This window comes from Castanea sativa, chromosome 2, assembly GCF_040712315.1.
Source record: "Castanea sativa cultivar Marrone di Chiusa Pesio chromosome 2, ASM4071231v1".
NCBI lineage: Eukaryota > Viridiplantae > Streptophyta > Magnoliopsida > Fagales > Fagaceae > Castanea > Castanea sativa.
In genome coordinates this window covers 14,985,770-14,995,143 of record NC_134014.1, presented here as the reverse complement: position 1 = coordinate 14,995,143, position 9,374 = coordinate 14,985,770, and positions in this window count along the sequence as shown.

Sequence of the window (9,374 nt, the reverse complement as noted above, 5' to 3'; positions counted from 1 at the left end):
AAAATTTTGCAACAATAGAGTTTTGTTGCAAAAATTTGTTGTACTAAAATATTATTATTATTAAAAATACTTTATTGCAACAAAAAAAAAAAATGCAACAAACAAAAAATGGGTAATGAAAAATTGGGAAAAATAAAAGGCAAGGGGGATTAGTCTATTGCGACAAAGTTTTTGTAAGATATTGCAACAAATAAAATATTGATGCAATATAATAGTATTTTTAAGTCCCTATTGCAACAAAAAATAATACAAGCATATGTCTATGTTTCTTGCAACTATAATTAGTTTTGTTGTAAATTAGATTTTTTCTTGTATTGATTGTAACTTACAAATACATAATTAAATTTTTTTCACCCTGAATATTCTTGTAAAATTATTTTATTAATGTACATTTTTTTTAATCAATTAGAAACAAAGTACATTTATAACTCAAAAGTTTTTCTATATCATCATTTCCCAATAGCATCATCTCAAAAGTCAAAATCTTTGTAAGTTTTTTAATCATTCAAATAATTCTAAACACTCGAGTCTCTTTACAAAATTACACTATGCATCATATTCATACAAGAGCTACTCATTGATTATTGTTTCCATCTTGGTCACCTCCACCTCTAATGCAAAGCATGGATCTTTCTCCTCAGTGGATGTTACTCCATTCAACACTTGAGTCAATGAGACTGAAATATTAATAAGGATCAAGTGTATATTGTGCCAAGAATAAAATATGTTAATCATCACCGTTTTTTCTTCCCAAGTCCTCCTATTCCGAAAAGGTATACAATAATTCCAAAAAGATAATAGTATTGTATAGTCTATATTTTGTCATTCTCTCTTGCTTTGATTGTCATACATTCTATAGCTAGGGATAAGAGGATTTGAAATATGAATGTTTCTACTGGAAATATCAGAAGGTGTCAACTAGTTGAGTTACAAAACTCTTTACAGAAGAATTTAATAGGTATAAAGTCACAACATTTGCATTTCAAGGGGAAATGCCATATTAATTTTTCTTCAAACCACACTATTTATGTTTAAAACTCATTGCTAAAATCACCTACAATTATAGTAGAAACTTCAGAGCGTGTAGGCATATTTTGCTACCTACCATCAGTTGATTATAAACCAATTAATTGCAAGCATACATTATGCATATCAAACTCCTTGAACCTATCCTTTGTCATACAAAATGTCTAACTAAGGCTATGCTGTTGAAATGCGTAGTGTTCTCAAAAGAAAAAATAGTGAGCTAATTCCACATTGGAAAATGAGTGTGAGTTAAAGAGATTTAAAACTTATGCTGTGTATTCAAGAGTTAGACCCTTTTTGAATATACATCACTGTCAATTTCTTTAAAAGCTTCTCCCCTCTCCCCATGTGTGTTAAAATACTTGGTATAAGGTTGCATGGTGATTCATGTCTAGGCAAAGCAACAAACTCACTTTGATATTATCAAGCCTCTCGAGGACAGTCGTACATGATACTTGAACGATAAAATAAATAAAGCAAGCAGTTTCAATGATAGTTGAGCTAGACATGATTTAGCATATTTAACAAATTTTAAACAAAGGCGTACCAGAATAATATATTTAACAATTTTTTAAAATACCATTTTAAGTTAATATAGATCTTAGGCTAACCTTCAAATAATGGAGACACCACATAATTTTTTTTGCCTACTTAGTTCTTAATTTGTACCTTTGCAGTTCTCATTGTTTCTTTCTTTGTTCTTATTTTTAACAATTGAGTTTCTGTAATTTTAGTAGGACATAGAATATGTGTAGATTGTGGTGATTATTTTAAAACTTTGCTTCCAAATAATACTTAACCCCTCTATAGGTAAAAGAAAATTATTCACCCAAAAATAATAACAAATTTCTAACCCGTAGTTAAGTTAATATGTTTCACTCATGTCAATTATATAGTCTGCTATATCATATAACCAAATAAAAATTATAAATTTTTTGTCAAGCATTTTATCAAACACTATGGATTCAAAATAATATACACACACACACACACTCCCTTCGTCCCAATTTGTTTGTTTTGTTTGAAAAGTCAAACTTTTTAAAGGAACATCATTTATTGTCTTGTCTATTTTATAAAAATGAATAAGATCACAAAATTACCCTTAAATAAATTTATCACCTTTTTTTTAAGAGTTATTCTTAATGAGGCAACCAAAAATGTGCTCCAATTAGATTAATTTTTTAAATATTTGTTAGTTTTCTTTTCAAATAATTTTGAAAATAAAGTAGGGGTATAATAAGAATATTATAAAATTAATTAATTTTATTTTTAAAAACAGGACAATATTTTGGGACATCCCAAAATGAAATAAAGAACAAACAAATTGAGACGGGGGGAGTATATAATTACTCTTGGGCTCTTAGCACTTCGAATCCCACAAAAGTTTTGCCTCAATTGATGTTTTGAATGTGACCCAATCTATATAGATACATGGGTATGTGCTCTGACTACATGTGGCATGGAGGAGCTTGATTTCTTGATTAAGCTTCTTCCTCATTGATCTTTCTACCTGCCCAACAAAACCAGATTATTTACACTTATCTTTGCCTTAGGGTGTAAATGGTACCCAATTCAACTAATTTTCTTAATCACATCCTCGTGTAACAAATTTAAATCACTCACCAAAAGCCAAATCATAAATTACAAAAACGGTGAGGCTTAATAAAAATCTCAAATAGTAAATAGTTCAAATGAAAAGAAACAAACCACCATTTAGTTCGATTATCAAAAACCCATTACCTCTTAGATACTGATGTAGAGTTTTAGTATTTTGTACCTTTTAGATACTGAATAAGGGTTTGATAAATTTGAAGCTTCAATCTCCCTGAGTCCGTCTTCCTTCAAACATTGCAAACCTCGGTACCTCAAATAAAAAAAATTTGAAAAAAAAAATGAAAGAAAGAAACAAAGAGAGAGAGTCGGCAATGTTTATTTATTTCCAGACACTGAGAAAGGAGTTTTTGTCCATGAACTCGGAGAGGATCATCAATAAAAGGAAGATCCATCAATATATAATTTTCAAAAGAAACAGGTACATTAGTGTGCGATTAAATTGAAGAGTTAGGAGAGAGAGAGAGAGAGAGAGAGAGAGAGAGAGAGAGAGAGAGAGGGGGGGGGAGAGAGAGAGAATGAGTGAAATTAAAAAATAAAAAAAATTAAGATGGGTTTGATCTAAACAGAAATTACTTGGAAAGTATAATATTATTGTAAAGGTGCAACAGTCAAAGCTTGGTCTCTCTTTGCCAGGTGCTTATCCGTAGTGTGCATTTAAATTTGAAAGGAAAAGTGAAAGAGTTTTCTGTTTTGTCCAGAAGAAGTGAAGAGTTAGGAGAGAGAATGAAGTGAATTGATTTTTGTTGAAGCAATAAGTGCTAAACATAAAATCGGCATTGTTTTAATTTTTGAGGTTGCAATAAGAGAATTGATTTATGCTTCATAATAAAAAGGATTGCAAAAAACTTATATAGAGCGCCACATGGCAAAACCTCATGCACTCCCGTATGAGGTCTCTACTTATATATACTAGTAAGTTGCTCGTGCGATGCACGGATAATGTTGAAATTTTTTTATGTAAAATAGTTTTGGAGAATGTTGTACATATATTATATAGCATAATTATTATAGAATTTTATTAGTAATGAGTTCATCATAAGAAGCAACAATTATAAATTATATACACATATCCATAATAATTAATGAGAAATAAGAAAACAACTTTGAAGGAATATTATAAAATAAAAGTTGATATAGAATGTTGTTAGGGTCATATTTTCTATGTAATTGGCTAATCCTTTGACAAAACACACTTTACTTGATGGATATCTAAGTTGGGTTTGATGCATATCAAGTAGTTGCATTAAAGATATGAAAATTGATCCAAGAAACAAGTGAAAAAAGCTATTTTACTGAAGTTTGACAGATAGCTCAACAGAAAGTTGCTATTGAGATTTAATGGGCATCTCGACACAAGCTCAATCTATCGAGATTTACGAATTCAGAATTTTCAAATCTGAATTTCAGCCCATGTTGATGGATTTGTTTAGGGTTTTTTTTTTCTCACAACCTTAGACATATATAAGGCTTATTTTAAAAGCCATCACATGGATATAGAGACCAAGAGTTTATTTTTTCTTTGTGAGAAACTACTGGTTTATGCGCCATAGGATTTTGTAACCTTGCTTCCTAATCTTCATTGTTGTTGAAGTAAAGAATTTTGTAGCCAACAACAACCATTCAAGTTGCTGGAGTTAGTTAAGTATCGAGATCCATGCAAAAGAATTAGTCACAGATTGGAGATTTGTGAGACAAAGGAAAGAAGGATATTACAAGATCAAGTCTAATTGGGTATTGGAGCAAAAGTTCAACTGTAGGTTGATATTTCAGGATAGGCCAGGGTAGTGGTAAGATTCCTTATATTTGTAACCGCTTGATTGTTGATTAGTGGATTCTTGGGAGTAGTGACCTTAAAATCACCTGGTGGGGTTTTTGCTTTGCGAGAGGTTCTCCACATTTGCTAACAAATCACAGTGTCAATTGTCAAATTTATTTTCTGCTGCATTTAATATTTTTGGTGATTTGTTGTGCCTCCACGATTTGCATGCAATTTAACTTAATTAATCAACTTGGGTAATTGAATTAATTATCCGGAGTCAAGCTATCTTAACTCAACAAATGTGTCTTTCTCTTTCTTCTTAATTCTAAAACAAAAATACACATCCTAAACACTCACAATTAATCACAATCTTTACAAACCCACAAGTCCACAACGTCTGACCTTAACATAATAGTTAATCTACTAAGCTTGCTAGTAAAACTAAATTCAAACTTAACATTAGTCTCTAGCCATGTTTTTTATTCCAAAGTTGGGTATCATTTGTTGTGCATTGTTTTATCATGAATTGTAGAAGGGTAATGAAACATATATTTACAATCTCTAAGAAATTAAAGAAATCAGCAGTTAAAAAAGTACCACTGTCCTCCACATTTAATGTTTGATCAAATCCTATTAAAGCTCAAAATTATTAAATTTTTCTATGACTACAATTAGTGCCAAATTCAAATTTGGCAACACTATGATATTTTGTGTAAGTCTCCCAAATTTAATATGAATATGGCATTTTGCAATATGCAGTCATTTAACAAAGTGAATCCACAATGGTTGAAAAGTGATTCCAAAGCACATATATATGGATGCCCCAATAAAACTTTCAAATTTTCGTCATACATAGAACATTTTGTACTTTAACATAGCAACTTGCCAAATATAAGCATGTACATGCCTTAAAACTATACGTTATTATTAATTAAAAAGCAAAGTTTCTTCTAGCTATAAAATAGGAATGGAATTTTCAATCTTTAAAGTATTATAGCATCATTGTTTGAATGCTCCATCTTCTAAGGAAGATTGCATAAATTTCTTCTTTAGCACATGTAAACTTAGACGTTTTAACTCATTGTCTTACACTAAGTTCATTAAGAACCACTTGAACTAAAATGAGGTCTACTCTCCTAATACTTAACTACATCCAAATAACATTCAAAATTGATCAAGAATGAAAAAAAAAATATTTTTCTTTTTTTGGTTGGGGGGGAGGAGGAGGGGAATTGAAGGCATATCCCTAAAAACACGACAAAGAATCAACAATGATAAAGAGCTAAGTTAAAATCAAAGGAGAAAGAAAACTTAATTGAAATAGGCATGAACAATTAAATTTATATTGTGTGAATATCTTGCAAGAAAATATAGTTAGACCAAGAATTCCTTATAAGGCCTTCAAGCCCTGTAGCAAAACCAGACACCACTTTGTCCATAGAAAAGCATAAACCTCTACACACATTCTACAATCACTATTTCTTTTTAAACCCATATGCTTTCAATTACATCTTATGGACAATGAAGCCTTACCTGATCAAGAACCAAAAGTCTCTCAAACATCCCCACTTCTATGAGTCAAGAATCCAAGCACTATACTCTTCATTTGGCTTTTCAAGAAATGCTTCAACCTTAAAAAAAAAATATTGACAAATTTGTAAGAATAAAAAGATATAAATGCAATATTTTATGCCAATAATGCATGCTCAGAAATGTCCATAAGGACATGACATTGCAACATATCAATAATTATTTTTTCCTAGATAATCATCCTGATTTTCATCTATCTGATTTGAACCAAATTGGTTTATGCATTTGGTATAGAATGATAGATGATTGTAATTTTAAATTGGAATCTTCAAGACACAACAATTTCACACTTACCAGTATATAATAATACTTTAGTAAAGAGAATATTAGAGCATTCTCTTCTAGTCCTTTAAAACTAGATGAAATGCAAAGTACATAACGATTTTCACTAAAGAAAAAAAAAATAGAAAAAAGGAGCCTTACATAGCCGGTCTCACATTCGCATGGACGGAACCATCATGTGAATTTTGTTATATATGTGTGTACTAATTTTAAAACCGGTCTCTTCTAGTCCTAATATTTTTTTAAAAAAATATTATATATGTGTGTGTACTAATTTTAGCAATTTTGTTCTATAAAATTACATTTTGTTTCCCTTTAACAATATCATTGATTTTTTTAAGAGTAATATTATACTCACAAACTTTTTTATAACATTTTTACAAACTTTTTTGGCAACAAATTCTTATTGGTTCACATATGGGCCTACCACTTATATCATTTTTTTACTTACCAGTAACCACTTATCACATCAGTAATTTATAATAAAAAAACTTGTAGTTCTAGCATTTTCCTCACTTTAGTGACTGTAAAAAAATTTTAGATCTAAAATCTAAAATAAAATATACAAGCCCAAAAAAAAAAAAAAAAACTCAACAACAAAAATTACTAGTAAAACTAAAAAAGAAATTAAGCTCAATTAACTAATTTTATCCAAAATAAATAACCATGGCCTTTAAAAAATTCTAGACAAAAATAATTTTGTCCTTACCTACACAGGAAAAAAAATCTCAGCAGCTAAGTAGCAAAGTTTGAGGTTGAAAACGCCGCACACAACCAACAGTAAAGCTGCCTTCCCTAACTCAAAGTTCTGGCTCCATCCTTAGACATTCCTATAGCAAAAATTAAACACTCTTATCGTATCATGTATTTTTAGATGATACTATATAGCCTATGCATTCTTTCTTTTCCTTTTTTTTTATTCTTTCTCTCTTACTCACAGTGGCGATGCTACACTATATTCAGGGGTTCAAATCAACCCCTGACTTCAAAAAAAAAAAATATCTATATATATATAATATTTTTTTGTTAGTTTAATACTTTAATTTATTCTTAATTATATTTTTGCACATCTTGACTAAAATTTTGCACACCCTTATTACAAGTATTTCCAACTCTAAGAGTAAAGAGTAAGTATTTATGAATTATAAGTGTCACTATTTTTTATAAATTTATATTATGTGTGTGAGTGTGTCTAATATTGATTGTGTGCATTGCTTTTTGTTAAAATATTATTTGTGTGAATTATGATGTGTGTGGATGTTTGTGTGTACAATATAAATATAATATAAATTTATATAATTTAATAATTAGGAAATAGAAATGGTTTGTTACATGTGTGTGTATTGTTATCATGTTATAATAACTTTTTGTTATAAAGTTAGTAAAATTCAAGAAAAAATTTGTAAAGTTAGTGATTGTCCAAGTATTTGATTCGTTAAGTAGACTAGACACGTGGTGTATAATTTTATGTATGAATGAGTGTGGTTGTGTGCGTTAATAATTAATACAAAGCCAATGAGTTTAGATTAGTCATTTAATTTAAAATATTGTTCTTTATAAAAACAATAGCAAATAGATAATAACAATTGCATAAAAATAAAAATATTAGATAAACTTAACAAATAAAATGGTCATAGGCTCACACTGGTAATAGATACTCATAATGAACTATCATATAACAAATCAAAATTTGAAAACGTGTAAAAGAAAATTGTAAAACTTCATGTATTATTTTATTTTTATTTTTTTTGCCGACAACTCAATATATTCAAGCTTTTTTTATTAAAATTTTTTAATAACCCCCAAAAAAAAATTCTTGAAGCCGCCACTACTTACTCAATCTCTCTCTCAAACACGCATAACCCTTTTTTATTCTTTTTCTATCACTCAAACACGCATGACCTATGTTAGGTGTAAAAAAAATATTATTTTAATATGATGTATTGTAAAATAAAGAATATGATGTAAGGTCTATTGTAAGAGTAGTAAAGTTAGATAAATCAAATGGTCTTTTGGTGAGACAATGCATTATTATTATTATTATTATTATTATTATTATTGTAAGGACACAATTTGCACCCAAACCCCAAAAATAAGAATGGGATAGGCCCAAAAAGCCTAATACAATAAATTTGTAGAAAGTGAGCTTGAAACCTAGGTTCTAGTGACGTTAAATAACAAAGATGATGGGCTAGATCGCAACATCATATAAATGGGATAGTCTTTGTAACAAAAATTGTCCTCGGACTCAGGCCGAGGAGGTTGGATCCTGTATTGCTCCTTCTTAAAGACAGGTTACAGATATTGATTTTTAATGTTTACATTATTTGTTCTCCTTCTTTTCTTCCGGTCCCCTTTCCTGAAAGCCTTCTCTTCCTTTTATATCATCTCCCTCCCTTTCTCCATCTTCCACGTATAGATCAAATTACTGGTTTGGATACTTGTCCCATCAACCCATCTCTGAAGTCTTTGGAGGTAGCTGTAAGGCTGAAACCTGATGCTCAGGCATCACCTCTCCATTAATGCGGCCAGGTGTTTAGCTACAGAGCATTTAATGTGATGGAAGCAGCTTTATCTTGGATATTTCGCAACCCTTCTTCTTATTCTGTACACCCACCACGCATGTCCTTACATGTAGGATCTCCTAGAACATCACTTTTGGACGTCAGTCCTACCTCGACTGTATCTAGCCGACGAGGGAACCCTCCTCGGACCAACTTTCGGGATGACTATGATCAATTCTGCTTCTCTACCCGTCAATACTGCTTCTTTGAGTTAATATTCCCACATCCTCGGACCATTTAGTGTCCTCGGATTGGGCATTTGGCCCAATACATACTCGAAGGCCCATTGACCCTACAATTATTATTATTATTATTATTATTATTATTGCATAAGCAGTTGGGTATGCTCTTAACAGAGTATGAACTGAGATAATATATAGCAATTATCAATATCATTAACACTTGACATGTGCACTGAATTTTAAAAAGTAAAAAAGAAAAATGACAGGAAAAGAAAAGGAGAAAGCACCTTGTATATGATAATTTCTATCACATATTTGAAATATTTGTACTAGATTTAGCAAGCATGGTCACCAGAT